Here is a 20,587-nt window from a genome sequence, read left to right as displayed (position 1 = left end):
GTTTCCCCCCAAGATCAGCAGGGCGTGTACTACTCAACCTGAGGAATAACAGAAAATGGAAATAGAGAAATTTAGAGGAACAGTGGCATCGTGTCAGCACTTCTGCTCTAGGTGACATTCCAACAGAGCCAGGCTGCCAGGATCCCTGCTCTAGCCCTAGCATGTTTCGGCTGTGTAAATTTGGGCGAGTCACTTCGCATCTCTGAGCCTTCACCTTCTATTGTGAAATAGTGCTGAGTATTAAAGGAAGCCGTATTTGATGTATAAAGTGGAACTGATACATGGTGGGCCCTCAAGAGATCTCGGCTTGTGGTTGCACCATCATCAACACCACCAACATGGTGAGGCCCAGACTTTAGGGCAGCAAACTCTATCCTCCGTAGCCTAGTGTAGAGCCTAGTCTGTGTTTGGTGCCTTATAGCTAAAAATTAGATGCTGTGGGAAAGTGAATGAATGGGTCCCTCGTTATCTCCCTGACAACAGGAAAGCTTGATCTGTGAAGGAGATAGCTCCCAGCAGTACTTGGTTCCTTCCTAAAGCCATATTAAGTTTAAAGACTTCTCTGTAGACAGCAGTATAGCGTGATGCTTAGGAACCCAAGCTCAGAAGTTACTGTTCCACTCTGATATTTACTAGTTATCTAATGGGAGGCTAGTCTGAGCATCATTTTCCTTATTGATAAAAATGGGCATCATCATCATCATCACCACCATCATCTTCATCGTCATATCAACTTCATAGGATGGTTGGGAGAACAAAGTACAATGATGTGAACCTGACACTAGAATCCTCTTGGAGAGGTTTCAAAGCCCTGTGTTGATGCCAGACCCCATTCCCAAAGTTTCAGAGTCATTTGGTCAAAATGTCAAGCCCCTTGGGCATCCACAGTGTGAGAAGTCCTCCAGGTGATTCTAATGCACAGACAGGATGGAGGACCACTGCAAGTCATTCCTTCAGGGGTGGAGTAGTGGCTGTTGTCGAGTCATACTTATGCTCTGTCTTTTCCTCCTTATCCTTTTCCATACTGGTTCCTTCTTTATATCAATGAGGAAAACAGTTGACTTTTCTTTTGAAGGTTTCAGTGTTTTCCGCCTTTGGGGAACCATTTTTGGGAAATAGGGCACAGAAAAATGCGTGATGAATGTTAGGCAGATGTGGATACATATATTGGAAGAAAAAGAATGTCAGAGTTATCCCTACTGCAGTCAACCACTTATACATCCACCCATGGTGCCCTAGCATATGGGGCAACCGTTGCGCCTCATCCTGTATCCAACTTTTATCCCCTCCTGCCTCAGGCTATTATCATAACCTTTCTAGCTCTCTCCAGGCACCGTCTGCCACCTGTTAGGGGACAGGGGAGGACACTGAGGTGGCTGGCTAATCAACATGCGTCTTGGCCATCACTGAAGGGAAGATGCCATGCCCGGCATGCACCAAGGGGGCAGAAGAGTTGTTGCAAAGGCAGTCGTAGGCTTGGGAATCCATTTCTTTTTCTAAGTTAGTCTGAACGCTAGGGTGAACGGGTACTGAGTATCAGAGAGGGGAGAGGAGAGAGAAACTTATTGGAACTTAAGTGTTCTTATTGGAAAACCAGAACCTGCTTGGAAGGACCTGCAGTTTGGTGGCATTGGACAAGAGGTTGAATTCCCCGGGGCCCCAGTGTACCCTGGTGGTAGGAAGGTGATGGGCCACAAGAAGGAGTCTGAAGTTGTCCGCAGGCTTTGAAGGCAGAATGATTGTTCTCCCCTCCCCACCACCCTGCCAGGCTCTCATGAAGCCCAACCAAGTGTCTGCATTGTCCTCGTGCCTTTTTTATTAGCACCACGCTCTAACCGACTGAGCTAACCGGCCACCACCCTTGTGCCTTTTTTAGACACTCAGTAAATGACAAATTGAATCCTGTTGCGGATGTTTCAAACATGCATCTGTGTTCTCTGTTAGATTCTGAGCCACTTGAGGCAAGAGCCATGAGTCACTTTTCCTGGTACCTCCAGCAACACGAAGGCACCTGGCAACCATCCTCAGTACCCAAGAAACACATGGGAGTCAAAGACGCTTTGTTTGGTCCTCTCATTAGGCATGTGTGGGCCCTTGAAATCCCCCAGAGTTTTGATACTTCCAGGAATGGTGTATCGAGAGACTAGAACCACTGATTCTCAATCCTGGCTTGGTGTAAGAACAATTTAAAGAGTCTGTAGTGAGTATTGATGCCTGGCCCTGGAACAGCCCAGTTTAAATCAGAGTCTCTGGGATGTGGCACCTAGTGTTCCTTGGATGATCTGGGTCCAGGCTCCAAGACTACAGGGGATGGCTGAGCTAGAAGAAGTGATGGGCCGATAGGAGAAGGAATGATGAAATTGAAAGGACAAAATAAACACCAAGGGAACTTGGGGATGGATCTGGCTGAGTCCTTGTTACGATCCAAAGCTCACACCCACCCAGCCAGGCACGTGCCTAGATGATTGTTACCTTTCATATTTACAGCAGCCCTAAGCAAAGTTGTCATCCCCTTTTCAGCAAAAGAGAGGAAGCTTAGAAACTAAAGGGTCAGGCTGCCAAACTGCAGACCCCAAGCACTGATCCACTAGGCTGTGTTCATTCAAAAACACAAGGTAAATGTGAAGGAAGATGGGAGTGGACTGGGCCGGAGGAAATACAAGATCGATAAACCCAAGGAGAGCTACTGAACATTAAAGTACAAACAAATGACACAGCAAGCGAAAAGCAGATTTCATATTTCTTCAAGGCATTAGGATGAAATCACAATAGCTATGTGAGACAAAACCCATGACCCTCAGCTTACAAGAGGAGACTTAAGCCTCAGAGAAGTCTAGTGTCTTACCCAAACTCACACAGCTATTAAGTGTCTGAGCTGGGTTTTTTTGTAAAGACCTGAGAGCAAATATTTCAGGGGTTGCGAACCTTGCATTCCATGCCACGATTATTCAGATCTGCTACTGCAACACAAAAGCATCCATGGAGAATATATAAACAAATAAACATGGTTGTGTTCCCATAAAACTTGATTTATGGACACCGAAATTGAAATTTCATATGATTTTCATGTGACATGAAGGATTCTTTTTCTTTTGATTTTTCTCAACTATTTAAAAATGTAAAAAAACATTCTTAGCTCATTGGCTGCACAAAAACAGACATTGGGACAGATATGGCTCCTGGGCCATAATTTGCCTACCGTGGTCTAAATTCTAAAGCACGTGGAGCGTAAAAAGTTAGTGAGAAAGTCATATACACACTACTATATTTAAAATAGATTACCAACAAGGACCTACTGTAAAGCACAGGGAACTCTGCTTAATATTCTGTGATAACCTAAATGGAAAAAGAATTTGAAAAAGAATAGATACATGTGTATGTATAACTGAATCACTGTGCTGTACACCTGAAACATATAACACAACATTGTAAATCAACTACAGTCCAATATAAAATAAAATTATTTTAAGAAGTTAATATATGTCCATTTGAAACCTACGCCTCCCAGTTTAACTTTACATGGGAAGCTTCAACAGGCCAAGAAGAAGTCAACACTTTCTGTCTTCCCCAAATCAACCCCAGCAAGCAATTCTTGGCCGAATGCATTTGTGTTTTCCAAATGGGGGACCCCCAGAACTTTTAAGTGGGTCACTCCCATTGTTTCTGCTTTGTCAAGAGCATTGTAAACCCCCAAACCCTTTCTGTATTAATATTTATCGAATGCCTAGTAGATACCAGCCTCCGTTCTAGGCACTAAAGGTATGCTAGCTGTCTGATTCAGCTCAGGCTGCCATAACAAAATCCCACAGACTGGGTGACTTACAAAACAGACTTTATTTTCTCACAGTTCTGGAGCCCAGAAGTCCAAGGCAGGGTTCCACCATGGCCGGGTTCTGGTGAGAGTCCTCCTGGTTGCAGGCTGGCAGCTTTCTCACATGGTAGAAAAAGATGGATGAAGTCAAGGTAGGGAGGAGGACCTCACCCTCGTGACCTCATCTAAACCTAATTATCTACCAAAGGCCCCATCTCCAAATGCAGTCACATCGGGGGTTATCGGTTCAACCTGTGAATCTGAGCAGGGCGGGCAATACAATTCAGTCCATAACAGTGATGCACAAGAGAAATGAAGCCCCTGTGTTTACGGAGCTTACCTTCTCTCTATATGACAGCAAAGAAACAAAATAATGTTAATAACTTCAGATAAATTCAGACAGTGGTAAGTGGTAGAAAGAGAGAACAAAACAAAACATGACTAGAGTACAGGGATTAACTGGAACAGGGATTATAATGCTGGAAACCGTCTTCAGAGGACACTTTGAACAGGTTCCTGGGCTGAGACGTGAGACTGGAAGAAACGAAGCCAGTGTTAGGAAAAGCTGTGCCCAAGAGAGAACAGGTTCCAAAGGGCCACCAGAACAGAAAAAGGGTGAGCAAGGAGAGCAGGGAGAAGACCAGGGGGCCTGGAAAGGGGTAGGCAAAGTAGAGCATCGTGGCCCCATAATAAAGAGTTTGGATTTTATTCTAAATGCAATGGGAGGGCTTCAGTTGAGTCAGAAACACTGGAGTAATTTGCATTTTCACAGTATTTTGGATGTTATGTGGGGAATGGACGGTAGGGGCCGCTGTCTTTCTCCCGAGCTCTCCGATTGCTCGTGGCTCTTGGGGCAAAAAGGGCTTGGGACTTGCAGTCTGGGAGGACCTGTGGGTCTTCCTCAAACCCAAATCGCCCCTTCTCAGGAGTGCATTACATCTCTTTCCGAAGATCCTGTGAAGTAATACGTTCTAATGAGGAATGTAACACGTTCTAATGAGGAGTTTGAATTACCAGTTGCCTTGTGCTTTGCAGCTGATAAACAATAGATTACACTCCTGATGGTTTGGAGTTATCTTGTGACTACATTAAGTTATTTTACTTGAGCTCGTATAACTATAATTCAATCCTATCCATATTTTGTTTGGGAATTAATACCCCAACCTCAGATCTAGCCTTTTTCTCACCCAGAATTCACAGAGTATACAGCATTTTGGTTCTTTATTTCACATTTTCTTCAACTTCTCAATGCTTCCCACTCCACACACGCACACCCTTTAAACTCATTTTTAATAATGTTCTGCTTAGAAAAACAACATATTTTCATTTGAAAAACATTTAGAAACGCATGCAAAAGCAAAAATCACTTATCAGCTGCCCGTTGCCCCAAAGTAATCACTCTTAACTTTTTTTTTTAATTCAGACTTTATTTTATTAGAGTAGTTTTAGGTTCACAGCAAAATTGAGAGGAAGGTACAAAGATTTCATGTACATCTCCTGCCCTCAACGTGCACAGCCTCCCTGATATCAACATCCCACACCACTGTGGCACATTTGTTAGAATCGATGAACCTGCACTGATACATCACCATCACCGAAAGTCCATAGTTTGCATTATGATTCACTCTTGGTCTTGTAGATTCTCTGGGTTTGTTGGACAAATGTATAATGACATGCCATTAGAGTATTAGGATATCATACAGAGGATTTTCACTGCCCTAAAAAATCCCCTGTACACTACCTATTCTTCCCTCCTCACCAACCCCTTGCAACCATTGATCTTTTTACTGTCTCCATAGTTTTGCCTTGTCCGGAAAGTCATATAGTTGGAATCACACTCTCAACATTTTAATATTTCTCTTGTTGGTCTGTTCAGTGTGTGTGTGTGTGTGTGTGTGTGTGTGTGTGTGTGTACGTACGTGTACCTTTACAATATTAGACTCTGTATTTTCAAAACTTATCCTACGTTTTTAACTTGGCATTAAAACATGCACATTTTACTATGCCATTAATCATTTTTCAAGATTATATTTAATGATTCCATAACTTTCTACAGCACCAGAATTTGTCTCCACCGTTGACATTTAAGAATTTGTTCTTTGGTCTCCCTCTCCCTTACTATTATTACTAATAATGCCACAGAGAACATTCTTTTATGTAAGCCTTTGTTTACATTCTTGAGTGCTTCCTTGGACTAAATTCTAAAAAGTGTTATTTTGGGGTCAAAGATATGAGCAGCTTTATACCTCTTGAATAGATTTCATGCAGTTGCTGGTTAAACCAGTTGTGCCGTGTACATCCCATAATGGTAGTCTGTTAGGATGCCATCTCATCTCGTCATTGCCCGTGTTATTTGATACAGGCACACCTCATAGGTATTACTAGTTCAGTTCCGGGCCACCACAATAAAGCAAACATCACAGTAAAGCAAGTTGCACAGTTTTTTTGGTTTCCCAGTGTATATAAAAGTTACATTTATGCTATACTGTAGTCTATTAAATGCACAGTAGAATTATATATAAAAACAATGTGTCAATACATACCTTAATTAAAAATATTTCACTGCTAAAAGTTGCTAACCATCATCTGAAACTCTAGCGAGTCATAATCTTTCTTGAAATAGTAATATCAAAAATCACTGATCACCATAACAAATATAATAACAATGAAAAATATATCACGAGAATTACCAAAATGTGACACAGAGACAGGAAGTGAGCAAATGCCGCCGGGAAAAATGGTGCCTATAGACTTGCTCAGCACAGGGTGGCCCCAAACCTTCACTTTGTAAAAGAGACACTCTCTGTGAAGCACAATAAAACAAGGTCTGCCTGTATTATTTTATACTTGTATCAACTTGAGAGGCAAATATTCTTACCTCCTTGTTTAAAACTCCCCCTTTTTAACTTGGCTGTTTAGTAATGCAAATAGCAAACATGTGTGATGCCCTCATGCATAACAGCCATCCTAGGAGGTAGGTACTTTTTTTTTTTTTCCATGTTTCCAGGGCATGAACCAGACATGGGCACAAACCAAAAGCCAAGCTGGGATAAACAAGGAGTTACTTTGTCCCTGGCTGATATGAGACAGGCACCACCAACCAGGCGCCACTCTACCCAGGCCAGGGACAGGAGGTAGGTACTTTTAACCTCACTTTACAAATCGAGGAACTAATGCTACCTGGTAAAAAGTGGAGCTATTACTGGAATCTGGCCCAGCCAATATATGCCCTGAGTCTGTAAGCTCCAGCTCTATTCTGCCTCCAGGGAGGAGCAGGCAAGATGAAAGGACCCTCTCAGCTGGATGTGAGTCAGGAAAGCAATCTGATTAAAGCAATTCACACGAATATGTGAGTGACCAACAGAAGCATCTCTCCGGCTTTGGATTAAAAAAACCCCAAAAAACAACAACAAAAAAACCCTCTACTGACTATTCTAAATAAATCTTTCCCTTACAGAAGGAATTTTCAGAAATGTAATAGAAATGAAAACATCTGGGAATGATAAGGAAGATAGATGTGGCCAAAGTCACATCTACCTTCAATTCAGTGGTTGCTCAGTGCTGGCTCATCTCCAAGCAGCCCAAAGCCCACTTTTATTTTATTTCATATGTATAGTGCTTGGACTACTGAATTTGTTGTCATCACACAAAAATCTGGGTTCTACCTTCTCTTTAAAAACAGAAGCTCTGGGAACATTCACTACTGTTCATTTCAATAATTTATCGCGTCTGATTGATCCCAACGGGTGCTTGAGTTTGCATCTACCGTTAGCTTGCTGGCCTTCCTCCTCTCTCCCTGTCAACCACCCCACTTTCTCCCTTTCTGGACCAACTCTCTAAAACCTTCCTTTCAATACCATCGTTTTTTTTTAACTAAAATTCCTTCCACATCCGGGAACCCCCTTCCTATCCTGTTAAGTAGAAGAGGCTTGAGGGTCACGGTGGGGCTATGTCCCGAGCCATTTGGAAGATATAGATGTTTGCAAGTCAGGGCCTGTGTCTTTATTAGCCCTGCTTAAACAGCGAGGTAATTTAAGCTTCCCTTATTTTGCTGCATTGCATCATAGTTCTAAAGAAGACCTGAAATAGAGAGTATCACATTGTGCACATTTTGAAGGATCATGCGTGGAGGCTAAATATAAGATTCAAGTCCATATTCTGAGCATGCTTTTCCCCTAAATGAGGATGGGGAGCACTTGAACATTCTGCCCCATGATCCTTTCTTATCTGCACGCACTGTGTAACGTTTGATTTCCATCCTTTGTGTTTGTGAGAACATTTGCAAGCATCTTCTCAGCTTCAAAGACACAGGCTTGACTTGGAACCACTGGAACTGTGCTGTTTGGACTTGGAACCACTGGAACTGTGCTGTTTGGACTTGGAACCACTGGAACTGTGCTGTTTGGTGGCAAGAGCCAACATGAACACCCGTCCCCCCATACATAGAGTGCCTTTCTTCCCCATTTAAAAATTACCCTTAAAGGCAGGCCGGTGACATTTCAGTCACCCCCGTTCCACTGCTATAACGTTGGCCATTTTCTTTTTGTTTTATTGCTGTTTTATTATTTACTAAATGTCGAATTAATTTGCTTTTATCTGAATGTATTTATGTCACCGCAGTAAATAGAAACCCAGTGTTATAAACTGAAGCGTCACTATGCAAGTAACTTAGTATTAAAAATAAATCTGTGACTACCAACTAAGACCATCTGATCTACCACCCAGGGCTCCCATGCCAGATGTTGGGAAACCCTGATTTAAAAAATAGTTTTCACAGGGGTGGGGGCAAAGCAGTCGTGTTTCTAGAGAGTCAAGTAGTTTCCCGCAACTAACCATCTGCTAGGGTCGGTCTTATTCTGAATAACTAAGTAGTTTCATTCGGGAAAAATCTCAGAGCTACTCCTGGGAGCTCTTCTCACCCTGTCCCCTGTGCCTATAAACCTGCTGGATATCCCAGGGGTGCCCAGCCTTCCAGGAAACCTCCTCCTCTCTTGTAACACTCTTGCTGCTTTCTCGTCCTTGGAGTTACATACTCTTCTTATAAATTAGAGACACTACTGGGCAGAAAGGGTGATGGGGGCTTGAGATCACAGCCTATGCATCCCCTGTGTTTGGGGTTTGTAAGCTCCCCACACGCTTCCTGAAACCTCTCAGGAACATCCTCTTGCTTTATATTCCTCTCACGGAAGGTCTAGCTCTTGTTTTCCTCCTCCCTCCCTCCTTCCCTCCCTCCTTCCCTTCCTTCCTTCCTTTCTTCCTTCCTTCCTCTTTCTTTCTTCCTCCCTTCTTTCCTCCCTCCTTCCCTCCCTCCCTTCCTCTTTCTCTCTCTCTCTCTTTCTTTCTTTCCCTCCCTCTCCCTCCCTCCCCGCCTGCCTTCCTTCCTTCCTTCCTTCCTTCCTTCCTTCCTTCCTTCCTTCCTTCCTTCCTTCCTTCCTTCGCCTCCCCCTTCATCCTCACCAATGATCCCAGACTGTGGTGCTTATGGAAACACTACTCTTTGCTGCATCTTTGGGTTACCGGTTCCATACACCCCGACCAGACCTCAGGTTGGACTGAAGCTCTGGATGATGGCTTGGTGGGGTCTCATCTCTAAGCATTTCATTTTCATACATTCGGAACAAGAATGGGTCCATTTGGGGTATTCTCAGGTGCCTAAAGAGTCACTGAGATTTGGCCTTGATGGAAGGACAAGTGCCAGCTCTCCCTCATTGAATCCGGGTGACCTAGAGCGAGTTGCTTCACCTCTTTCTACCTTGGCTTTCTCAACTGAGAAACTGAAAAGGAGACACCTACGTTCCAGGATTTTTGTGAGGATGAGTGAGAAAGGGTAAGAGAAATAGCTTTTACAATTTATGAGGCTTTGTTCTGATGAAAAGTGAGCATTCTTTCTAAATATAGGATGTTGGTAGTCTTACCAAAACCCTCCATCCCTGGGAGCACAATTCAGAAGGCTTTTGCCACACCCATCTCATTGCCTTGTTCATAAAACTGTTTATTTTCCCAGTGTCACATTTATTATTCTCTCTCTTTGCTACTGCATCATTTCATTATTTGCCATACACAAATATGTTATGTAATTCTCTCAATATGTCATCAATTGTTTCTGTTTTTCTGTAGTATTACTTAAGTCCATCATACTTTTTATTAAATCTCCATGTTTCTGAACGCTGGGTGAAGGATACCCCTTTCCACTAAGTAAAACTGAGCACTTAAACACTTGAAATGACACAGAGCACTGGAAAACAACACAGTGTGGAATTTTCCCACTGGCTTTATGAAATCCAGGAAACGAATTGAGATCTTTGCTTATACCACCTTTGTCTATCCAAGAGATTTATGTAGCCTTTCAGATAGAAATAACAACATTAATAAATAATATAAAATTAGCTAAGGCTGAGTGAGGAATTACTATGTTCCAGGTAAATACTATTATAAACCCTAGGTATATTAAGTCCTTTAATCTTTACAGCGACCTCATAAAGGAGGTATGATTTTTTTGTCCCCATTTTATAGTTGAGGAAACTGAAATTTGGAAAGTTTAACTGCCTCACTCAGGGACACACATAAGGAAGTAATCCAACTGCAAAGTGTACAACACACACACACACACACACACACTGCTCTGTTCACTTAAGAAACTCATTTTCTTCCTAAGCTCAGAGGATGCATACATATGTTGAATGCCTGAGAGTTAGGGACCTCTCTGTTCCGAACTTGTTACTGACACTAACATGAAGTGAATCATAGCTTCTCTCTGGGACCGAGTTTCCTTATGGTCCAGATTTGGAGGGTTGGATGAGATCATAGGCTTCTAATCTATTTCAGGAAGCTCAAGAATCTGAGTAAGTGGTCCAGAAGGAGTGATGAGGGTAGGGAAAGCAATGCTGAGCCGGTAGAACTCTGGACTTCCATTAACCAGTGCACTTAACGCTTATATCTGGGATGGATGGTTGGATGGATGAATGGATGGAAAGAAAGGATGGAGTAAAGAAGGGAGGGAGAGAGGGAAGGAAGGAGGGAGGGGAGAAAACAGACACACAACTGAAATTATATAATCCATTATTAACCTGTTCCCAAATAGCATTGCACCATGGTTATTTCCCGTGTATGCCATTCATCGTTCCTTGAAAACTTGATTTCAAGTGGCTGTATGATATTCAAATATCAAACAATTTATCCTTTACTTAACCCTTCCCCTATTTTAGACATGTACATTGCTTCTGGTTCTTTACCATTCATTTATTCCTCAATTTTTTATTGGGAACTATTATTTGCAGGCATTAACATAAACAAGTATAGCACACATGTTCTTAAACGTTAAGTTTTTGACATACATACATTTGCTTCCATAATTACATGAAAATTGTTATTTTGGGTTTCGTTTTTAATTTTTGGCTTTCTTGAGTGAGGGAGAACATGATCCGGAAAGCCTGCTGAATTTGGACAAAATGTTGAGATGAAATCTGTATAAATGTTGAGCTTAGCTGACACGGGGAACACAATCGGAGTCCTGGACACACTGTCTTCCAAGATGGTAGTTATAAAATTAATAGGCATTGTCTTGATTGTGTATGCCACCAGCGTCCAAATCTACTTTTCTATCTCCAGCCTCCAGGGGACCATCTCGAAGCTGTACCTTTCCATGTCGCCTAGTTTAGAGCTTGGTGAGCCCTCAGAGAATAGCGTCTCACTGGTCCTGGAGCCAAGGATCCGAGCAGCATCTCCCAAGGATTGCTGTAAGGCTTGGCTTTGCTGACTCTCCTTGTAAATAATCTGGGGGAAAAAACCCACAATTGTGTCATGGTATATACACTGAATATAGCTGAGATTATAAGCTGCTTAAATTTCATGCATAAACGCATGATACAGACCCTCTCTGGTTGAAAAGGCAATATAAAGAGAAACCAAAACATAATTCCTTGCCCATAAATGGAAACCGGACAGCTCAGCTTTGTGGACTCGAAGGGACCATGCAAGGTGGCAATTTTGAAATACCCCTCGGAGGCACAGTGCCAAGTCTGAAGTGTGGCTGCAGAGCAGTACAGTATCGAGAAACCAAGCTATTTCTGGCTTTGGTCTTTGTATCATGAAATGGTGACACTTTTCCCCACCCCGCTATGTTCCTCTTCTCCCCGATGACTCTATATATTTAAGTGATGGTCAGTCTGTTTGGAGACAGTTGGCTCAGTTTTTCCTACCAAAGGTTTGATTGTGTCTTAGGACAGATGTTTAGAAGATACGAGACTAGACCCCAAAGAGCTTAGCATCTGTGAGGGCGAAGAGAGACTCCACAGATAGAAAGTACCATTAGCTTTCCTTCCCTTCTCTATATCCTGGCGTTTTCATCTCCTTCCTTGATAGAGAGCAAAGGGTACGGAAATCTAAGTAGGGGGCTTCTCTCCTTGGCTGATTTCTTTCGTGTTTTTTTTTTTTTTTTACTTTCTACGGGATCACTTAATTCATTTTATGCCTCTGGAAAAGACCAGAATTTCCTAATACCTCCAAATACCTGGGCAGGTTACCTCTCCTAACCTCAGTTCATCATTATTCTGCACTGAATGATGTAATGATTTGATCATGTTGAAGAGTAATTCACCTTTGTTCCCACCTACCTTAAGACTGATTACAAAGCCTCATAAAATACTCATTATGCTACCAAAAATGTTCTTAAGAATAGTCTGTAAGAGAGGACGTAATGCTACGGCTCGGAAGTGTGGGCTTCTGACTAATTATGTGTAAATTACCTGAGTGGAATCTCAAATGTTTAGTGATAAACAGTTTTATGCTTCCCAGCAAAGTATCTAGTTTGTGAGGCAATATAATCAAAAGCAGCTTGTGTGCAGTGAATTGTCGATTGTGTAACTTTGTATCCTTTTCAAGTTATTCTTATGGAAAGAAATGGGAATGTGTCTGCAGCCCTTTAAGGAAAGAAAATGTTGTATTCTGCAACTTTAAAAAAAAGAAAAAGAAAAAAAAAGATAATTGATCACTTCACTATACTACAGTTCTGCTCTCAGAAGAAACATTAAAAAGTTGGATTTCTTAAATGCAATTAACCAACTTTTATTTAATGATTTTTTTTCACAAGTTATTCATCCTGGAGGAATGGTGTCTGTTGGTTATGGATGGATTATTAAGAAGCAAAATATCATGTTATTCAACTGCAATGCATATACAGTTACTCAGAGAAAATCCCTTGTGGTTTGTTCTCTGATGCCCCCTCCTTTCAGAAGCCTTTCCTGAAAGCTCCCCCATCTCTGGGTGGGATGGTCAAACCTCCTCTGAGCCACCAGATGGATGCTGTTCTATGGATGAAGGCAAATTGAACACCAGATAGTTAAGAGGAGGCCATGATATTCAATGCAGCTAGTTTAGGGGTCATTGTAACCAACATAGCCTGGATGGTCATGAAAATACAAGTGTTTAAATCTGGGAGTTCATTAGTTCTTAAGCTTCACACCAGGGTTCCTTACACACCGAAGAAGCTTGAGAGGGGTCTACCGGAGCGGGCACTGTCCAAAAATCATAGTCTTCATACTTCTTCAGGCAAAGAAGAGTCAAGATATTGAATTGATACGAGGACGCAGAGTCCATTATAGAGTACATGGGAATACTATTCAGATGAAATTGGTATTAGTTTCATTAGATTAAATTGGTATCACCCCCTCTTAGAGATTTGAGAATCCTTTGCAGCTGTTCTCCTTCTAGAACCATTCCTATTTTAAAAGAAGATGGCCCACTTGGGGGAAAAGGATATAAAATGCTAGGAGGAGAAGATGGTAGAAAAGAACAAAGATTAAGACTGAGGTGAAGATTTCAGTGCCAAAGAAGCAAAAATTCTTTGCCAGTTCCTTATTGGTGGTCAACACAGATTAATGTTAGGCTTTCCTGTCATGCAACTCATCAGTAGGCAGCTAAAAAGATTGCTTAGTGTATCATAGAGGTGTTTGGTTCTGCTAAGTTTCTAAAACCCTAAGGTATTATATTTCAGGCACATGGTTTTAAGTGGGAAATGGTTGATATGGTGAGACTTGGTATATTGGTTCAACGAATTACCCAGTTGCAAATGTGTGCCTTCCTCACACCTTTTGACTAAATATGGAAATACACCAGCTAAATAGACAAGGGCTCCAAATTAATACTTAGGGAGAGACTAAACCTGCCTGTGTCTCTAGACAGCTAAGCCTTAAATTTGCCCAAGATCATAATATCTGCCTAAAGACTCCTATATATGTTTGACATTTACAAACCATGGGGTGTTGGACATTTTGAAGGCAAACCATTTCAGTGATTGACTAAATATATTCCTTTGCGTCATGTAGATGTGTCCTGTATTAATTAGCATATCCTTTTAAGGAAGTTCATCCATACTTTTACAGCTCATTAAAAGTCGATCATGACTGTCTATTGAATATATCTGCATCGCGTTGACTTCTGTTTGTCTGCATTCCTATCCTACATTTTCTGTATTCAGTTTGTTCTCAAGTCTGCAGTTGACATCAGAAGGTCTAAAGGAATTTTATGTTGATTTCCTTTTTAGGGAAAAACGTATTACAAACTGCCAACTCACGATATATTCACTTTGAACTTAAAATATCATTTGTTTAAAAAATGCAGTAAAACCTGAAAGTACACTAATATTCATTCTGAAGATTAAAGCTGCCAATGAATTATGCAGCTGGGTTAAGGCTGTCTTGCTCTCAGACTAAATTTATCTCATCGAAAGGGAATTATTCTCATCGGGGTTAGAGAATGAAAATAGTTAAAGTTTAATTGTTCAATTGCTTTCTTCTTGTTTTTTTTGTTTCTTTTCTTTAAAAAACATTTGGGGGCTTCCCTGGTGGCACAGTGGTTGAGAGTCCGTCTGCTGATGCAGGGGACGCGGGTTCGTGCCCCGGTCCGGGAGGATCCCACATGCCGTGGGGCGGCTGGGCCCGTGAGCCATGGCCGGTGAGCCTGCGCGTCCGGAGCCTGTGCTCCGCAACGGGAGAGGCCACAACAGTGAGAGGCCTGCGTACCGCAAGAAAAAAAAAAAAAACAACAACAAAGAAAACATTTGGTTATAGTTGTCTTAGGAGCTGGATTTTAAAATGTGAATACTGATGAGGGATGATAAGAAGGCCTGTTTTCTCGGATTATAAAAGCGACATAAGTTTCTGGTGACTCTTTCTTTAAAATGTTTTTTTTTTCTTTTTTTCCCTTTCCTTTTCTTTCTTTTATTTTTTTTAACATAGATCTTTGGACGTGGGGGACCCCGTGCTGAGCATCTAACCTCTCTAACTTACAGAGTAAGCCTCCACGTAATAGAAATAAATGCTGCATTTTCTCTGTATATAACATGTCACTTGGGCAAAGTGCTACAATGTCTCTTTGGTAAAGCTGAAATGTGGATTTCTCAAAAATGTCTTGTTTCCAGTTAATGATATTTTCTGCTTTTCACCAGGTGGTCTCTTTGGAGGTTTGTTCCTGAATTCATTTCTCTGCGTAAGCACCAAGCTTTCTATTATTCGTTTGTTCAGCAGACATTTGCTGAGTTCTTGTCACACTCAGACCTGAGTCAAGGGTTCAGGTTATAGTAACGCAAAACCCCAGCCCTGTCCCTGGGTGTTTGCCATCTTTGGGGTAAATGGGGCACTTAAGAAGCAGGTGAAGGAAGGCATGATGAATATATGTTATGATAAGGACAACAGTAGAGGTGAAAATAAAGTACTATGGGAAGAGGGTAGAGGGGTGGAGGGTAGAGGGTCTGGCATGGAGGCAGGTTGAGAGAGTCAGGCTGACTTTGATCGGGTGCGTTGCCTTAGCTAACAGGACAGGCAGGGTGTAAGATGCCAGCTCATCCTAATATCGCCTGACCTGAACCAGCTCTCCCCCGGAGTTGGCACAGAGTTCATCTTTCTTGAAGGTGAAACCACAGGAGGAAAGGCAACTTCCAGAAATGGCCAAACCTATCCCTGCCTCAAAGCCACCTCCCAGTGACTCACGGCAGCTGAAAAGAAAATTGATGGTCCCCACAGGGTAAGACCTTCGAGAAACCCAGGGGCTTAGTGAGAGCAGGTCCATGGCAGCAAATGGGCCATATTAGCAGACGTTGGGGTGATTTCTGGCCCTAGGGCTGGCCCTGTGTCAGCTGTTTGAGGGTATATGGTTCCCTCCACACTGGAATTGCATTCAGAGCAGGACTTGAATCCCAGCCCTGAGTTTGACTTCTTAGGCCACAGAACACAGAGTTTTGGTTTTCTTCAAAGACGAAGAAAAACAAAACATGTACTTTGGCTTTGTTTAGCTGTTCTTCCATTCCATCCATCCTTGCCATCCTTGTGAAGTGAGCAAACTCATGTTTCAGAGAATTGAGATCCCTTTTCCAGCCGGGCAAAACAAGTGACTACTTAGAGTCAGGTGTTCCACCTTGCAGAGCGGAGTCTTTCTGCTCCATCTATGGATCCTAAGAATAGGAAGAGTGGGTCTTCCCTGTCCCACCCTACCAGAAGCTGTATCCTCATTCCATTTTCCTTCATTACAGCTCCTGAAAATAAGATTCTTATTCGCGTCACTGCCTCCTGGGGCTACACAGAAATTTCTAGACGTGAGAAGGGCTCTTCCCTGGATTTAAGCTATATCTGCTCACCCTGCACATTTGATCAAAGTCAGGTTTATCAAGGTATAATTTATATAGAATAAAACTTGCCCATTTTTTTGCATTTTTATTTTTTATTATTTTTAAAAATTTTTTATTGGAGTATAGTTGACGTACAATGCTGTGTTAGTTTCAGGTGTACAGCAAAGTGAATCAGTTGTACATATATCCACTCTTTTCTAGTTTTTTAGATTCTTCTCCCATATAGGCCATTACAGAGTATTGAATAGAATTCCCTGTGCTATACAGCAGGTTCTTGTCAGTTATCTATTTTATAAAACTTGCCCTTTTTAGCATACAGTGCTGCAAGTTTCAACAAAGACATACAGTGATATAACCACCACCACCATCAGGATATCAAACATATCCATCACCCCAAAAAAGTTCCCTGCGGTCTGTCTGTAGCCAGTCCCCAGCCCCAGCCCTGGCAATCGTCAGTCACTTTTCAGTCCTTCTAGTTTTGCATTTTCTAGAAAGCCACGTAGATGGAGTCCTACGTAGGTAGCCTTTGAGTCCGACTTCTTTCTCTGCATATAGTGAATCTGAGATTTATCCATGCAGTTCTGTCTACTGATAGTTCGTTCTTCTCTGTTATTTCTGAGTATCACCCTATTGTGGCTACAAATAGGTTTGTTATTCAACAGCTGAAGGATCTTTGGGTTCTTTCCAGTTTTTGCTGACTATGAAAGGGTTGCAATAAACCTTTGTGTCTAGGTATTTCTATGAATATACTTTTTTTTTTTTTTTTTTTGGTGGTACGCGGGCCTCTCACTGCTGTGGCCTCTCCCGTTGCGGAGCGCAGGCTCAGTGGCCATGGCTCACAGGCCCAGCCGCTCCACGGCATGTGGGATCTTCCCAGACTGGGGCATGAACCCGTGTCCCCTGCATCGGCAGGCGGACTCTCAACCACTGCGCCACCAGGGAAGCCCTGAGTATACATTTTTAACTCTCTTGGGTAAATCCCTAGGGAGAGGTATTGCTGGGTTGAACAGCAAATGTGTGTTTAAAGAGTTTTGGGGGCGAGACAGTGAACTTGGTGTAGTGTTGATGTTGAATGCTAGGTCTGACACTTCCTAGGTGGGTGACCTCACATAGATTGTCTGAGCCTCTTTTACCTGCAACAGAAGAAAGGGTAGAATCTAGGTTGTCATATGGGATTAGGAAAGTTACTCACCTGTGGCCCCTCATCCTGGGTTGCAGCCTCCCGACATCGGACTCCCTCTCTCCACGGTGTTCCTGTTTCTGCTCCCGAGCACGCACACCCTTTCTCCATCCCTGCCACACACTGTTTCCTTTCCTGGAACTCTTCACCACCCACCTTTCTCCTCACCAACTACACATCTCTCCGTTGCCCAATGAAATGCCACCTCTCCAAAAAAGTCTTTCCTCACCCTTAGTCTAAATCCAGGCCCCACCATGTATAGTTTCTTTCTAAAAATGTTAAACTCGGTTCTTTTCCTTTATAGCATTGACCGCAACTGGCCTTCATCACATTAACTGTGTAATTTATTTTTTGATGGAAAAGTTTATTGAGATCATTGTGGAGTCGCATACAGTTGTAAGAAATAATGCTGAGAGATTCCATGTACTTTTTATCCAGTTCTCCCTAATAGTAACATTTGACAAAATTATAATACAGTATCACAACCAAGATGTTGGCACTGATATGATCTGCTGATGTTATTTCAGGTTTCCCCAGTTTTACTTGCATTAATTGGTGTATGTGTTTGTGGGGGGAGGTGTATTTCATTCCATGCAATTTTATCACACGTGTGGATTTGCGGGTTCATCACCACAATCAACTACCAGAAAAATTCTGTCAGTACAGGATTCTTTCCCTTGTCCTTTTATAACCACATCTGCCCTCCCCACCTCCCCCAATTTCTAACACTTGACAAACACTAATTTGTACTCCATTTTTTAAATTTAGTCATTTCAAAACTGGAATCATACACTTCATAACCTTTTGGGGTTGAATTCTTTTACCCAGCATAGTTCTTTGAAAATTCATCCAAGCTGTTGTGTACATCAACCCTTTGTTCCTTTTCATTGCTGAGTAGTATTCTGTGATGCGGACCACTGTTTGTTTAACCAGTCATCTGTTGAAGGACATCTGGATGGATTCCTATTTTTAGCTATTATAAATAAAACTTCATGTACAGGTTTTTGTGTGAACGTAAGTTTCCTTTCTCCAGGATAAATGCTCAAGGGTGAAATTGCTGGGGCATTAGTTGTATAAGAAACTGCTTGAATTGATTTTTAAAATCTCTCTCTCCAGTGAAGTTCCATCACAGTAAATAGACTGAGTTTTGTTTGTTTGTGTCTTTGCTTGTTTGTGTGTCTAATCACTGTGTACTGGGGACATCTCACAAAGCTTAGAACATAATTTACCAGTCTATAAATATTTATATATGAATTAAATAAGGAATGAATGAGTGCATGAATAAACTTTTTGTCATGGGGATTAAGTAAAATAATATATGTAAATCATTTTTTAGAATGCGTAGCATGGAGAAACCTCTAATACTAAGTAAATTTTTGTCACCATCAGATGTGATTTTGGCTAAGCGTGACATGATGTAACTTTCAAATTCTTCCACCTTCATCACACAAACATCATGTGGCTTTATAGGATTCCAAAGGTCTGGGCTCTGGCTCTACTTCCTTCTCTTAAGAAAAGTACGTCTCATGAATGTGCTGAAAACAGCAGGGTGGGAATTTGGGCTTCATACCTTAAATAAGATCCTGCTTCCATAGGTCAGGGTGAAGCTACATGGCTCCTTTCTCTGTGGAAAATGAACAAAGGCAATAAATGATAGAAGCCTTTGGAGTGTGAGGCTGTTGGTGCTGAACTGGTTAACCTTATCCCAGGATCCTTGTGGTCTTAGTATGTGAAATAAATATTGTTGCAGTGGATGGAGATGGCACAGTCCTTAATAGAGAGAGAAAATTAGTAATTCTCATTTGCCTGGGGAAAGCGCAGGTCTTCCTAACGTCTTGATCTATGTACAAAGAGCTCGTAAAGACAAGCAGTCCTCATAATAAAAATAGAAATGAGGTTTTCCCGACAAAAATGCCACCAGAATGATGAGCTGTCACAGAAGACCTGGAGAGATGAGAAAGAAACTTCCTTGGTGACTATAATTAGGCTTACATGGAGAGCGGCGATGCTCGGGAATTGTGCACCAGTGCTCTTTGCCTCTTTCTAGAATCACTTTTCAACTATCTCCAAAGGGCTGGGAGAGTGAGAATGTCCAAGTTCATTCCTGGTAGATCACATCCCCATCCTTCCTCAAGCCTTGGTGAGATTCTGACCTGGCCTGTGATGGGGGAGGAGGTGTTTTCACTCTGTGACTTGGGCCACTTAAATAAAAGAAACAGAAGGAGAAGAAGGGGAAACCTCCCTTTTCCTTATTACGAAAGTACCCCATGGTTATGAGAGAAAACTTGGTTAATACAGATTAGCAATAAAAAAGTAATAAAAGTCACCAGTAGTCTCTACACATTTTAGATGTATCTATTTAGCTATATAGATTTTGATCTAGAAGGCGATACCCTTGGAAATGGAGAGTGTAAACTGTAGATATAGATTGCATTTACATACATGGGATCATACCATATAAATATGGACATATATCTTATTCCACCCCTTCCCCCTCATTTCATATGCGTTTTTCTGCTTTTCAAACTATTGTTCCCTAGTTATATTTCTAAGTCCGGGGGATATAGTCCCAATGGAATGGGCAGTAAATTAGTTGTTTGTGTGGTTGTTTGTTTGACCAAAAATCAAAATAGAATCCCAAGGATGTTTGCTGGCTGAGATCCATTTTGGTCAAGCTGTGTGGAAGGAAAGGAGAAGCACAGGCACCTAGACCTCCTTCAGGCATTGGGTCAAAGCTTGAGCTTTTCCTACCCTGATCCAGGGTTTCCATGGCAACAGGGAGACCCTGTGGTGGTTTATGATACTCATGGGGACCTGGAGGAGGCAGCATCTGTCTGAACCACAGTTTGGGGTTTTGTAATCCCATTTACTTCACGGGGAAAGACCCACCTTATAGCAACTGTTCAACTTTCAGACATTCCGCTTTAAAATCCATTTTTAGGAATGAATTATGCAATAAAGTGGAAGATCAGAGCCA

At 42.0% G+C, this 20,587-nt stretch overlaps 1 protein-coding gene and 1 non-coding gene across 2 annotated transcripts in view; one reads left to right on the top strand and one right to left on the bottom strand.

Annotated features, from left to right (window-relative positions):
* Positions 1-20,587, top strand: part of RBFOX1 (RNA binding fox-1 homolog 1) — a 1,090,293-nt gene that overhangs the window by 678,680 nt on the left and 391,026 nt on the right. The window lies entirely within an intron of this gene.
* Positions 6,807-6,941, bottom strand: LOC136135763 (small nucleolar RNA SNORA48). Its single transcript, XR_010656607.1, has one exon. It is a non-coding gene; the product is annotated as a small nucleolar RNA SNORA48 (small nucleolar RNA).

The sequence above is a fragment of the Phocoena phocoena genome, chromosome 15 (assembly GCF_963924675.1).
Source record: "Phocoena phocoena chromosome 15, mPhoPho1.1, whole genome shotgun sequence".
NCBI classification, from domain to species: Eukaryota; Metazoa; Chordata; class Mammalia; order Artiodactyla; family Phocoenidae; genus Phocoena; species Phocoena phocoena.
Note: the sequence above shows the minus strand (reverse complement) of the source record. Positions and strands in the feature narration are given on the sequence as shown.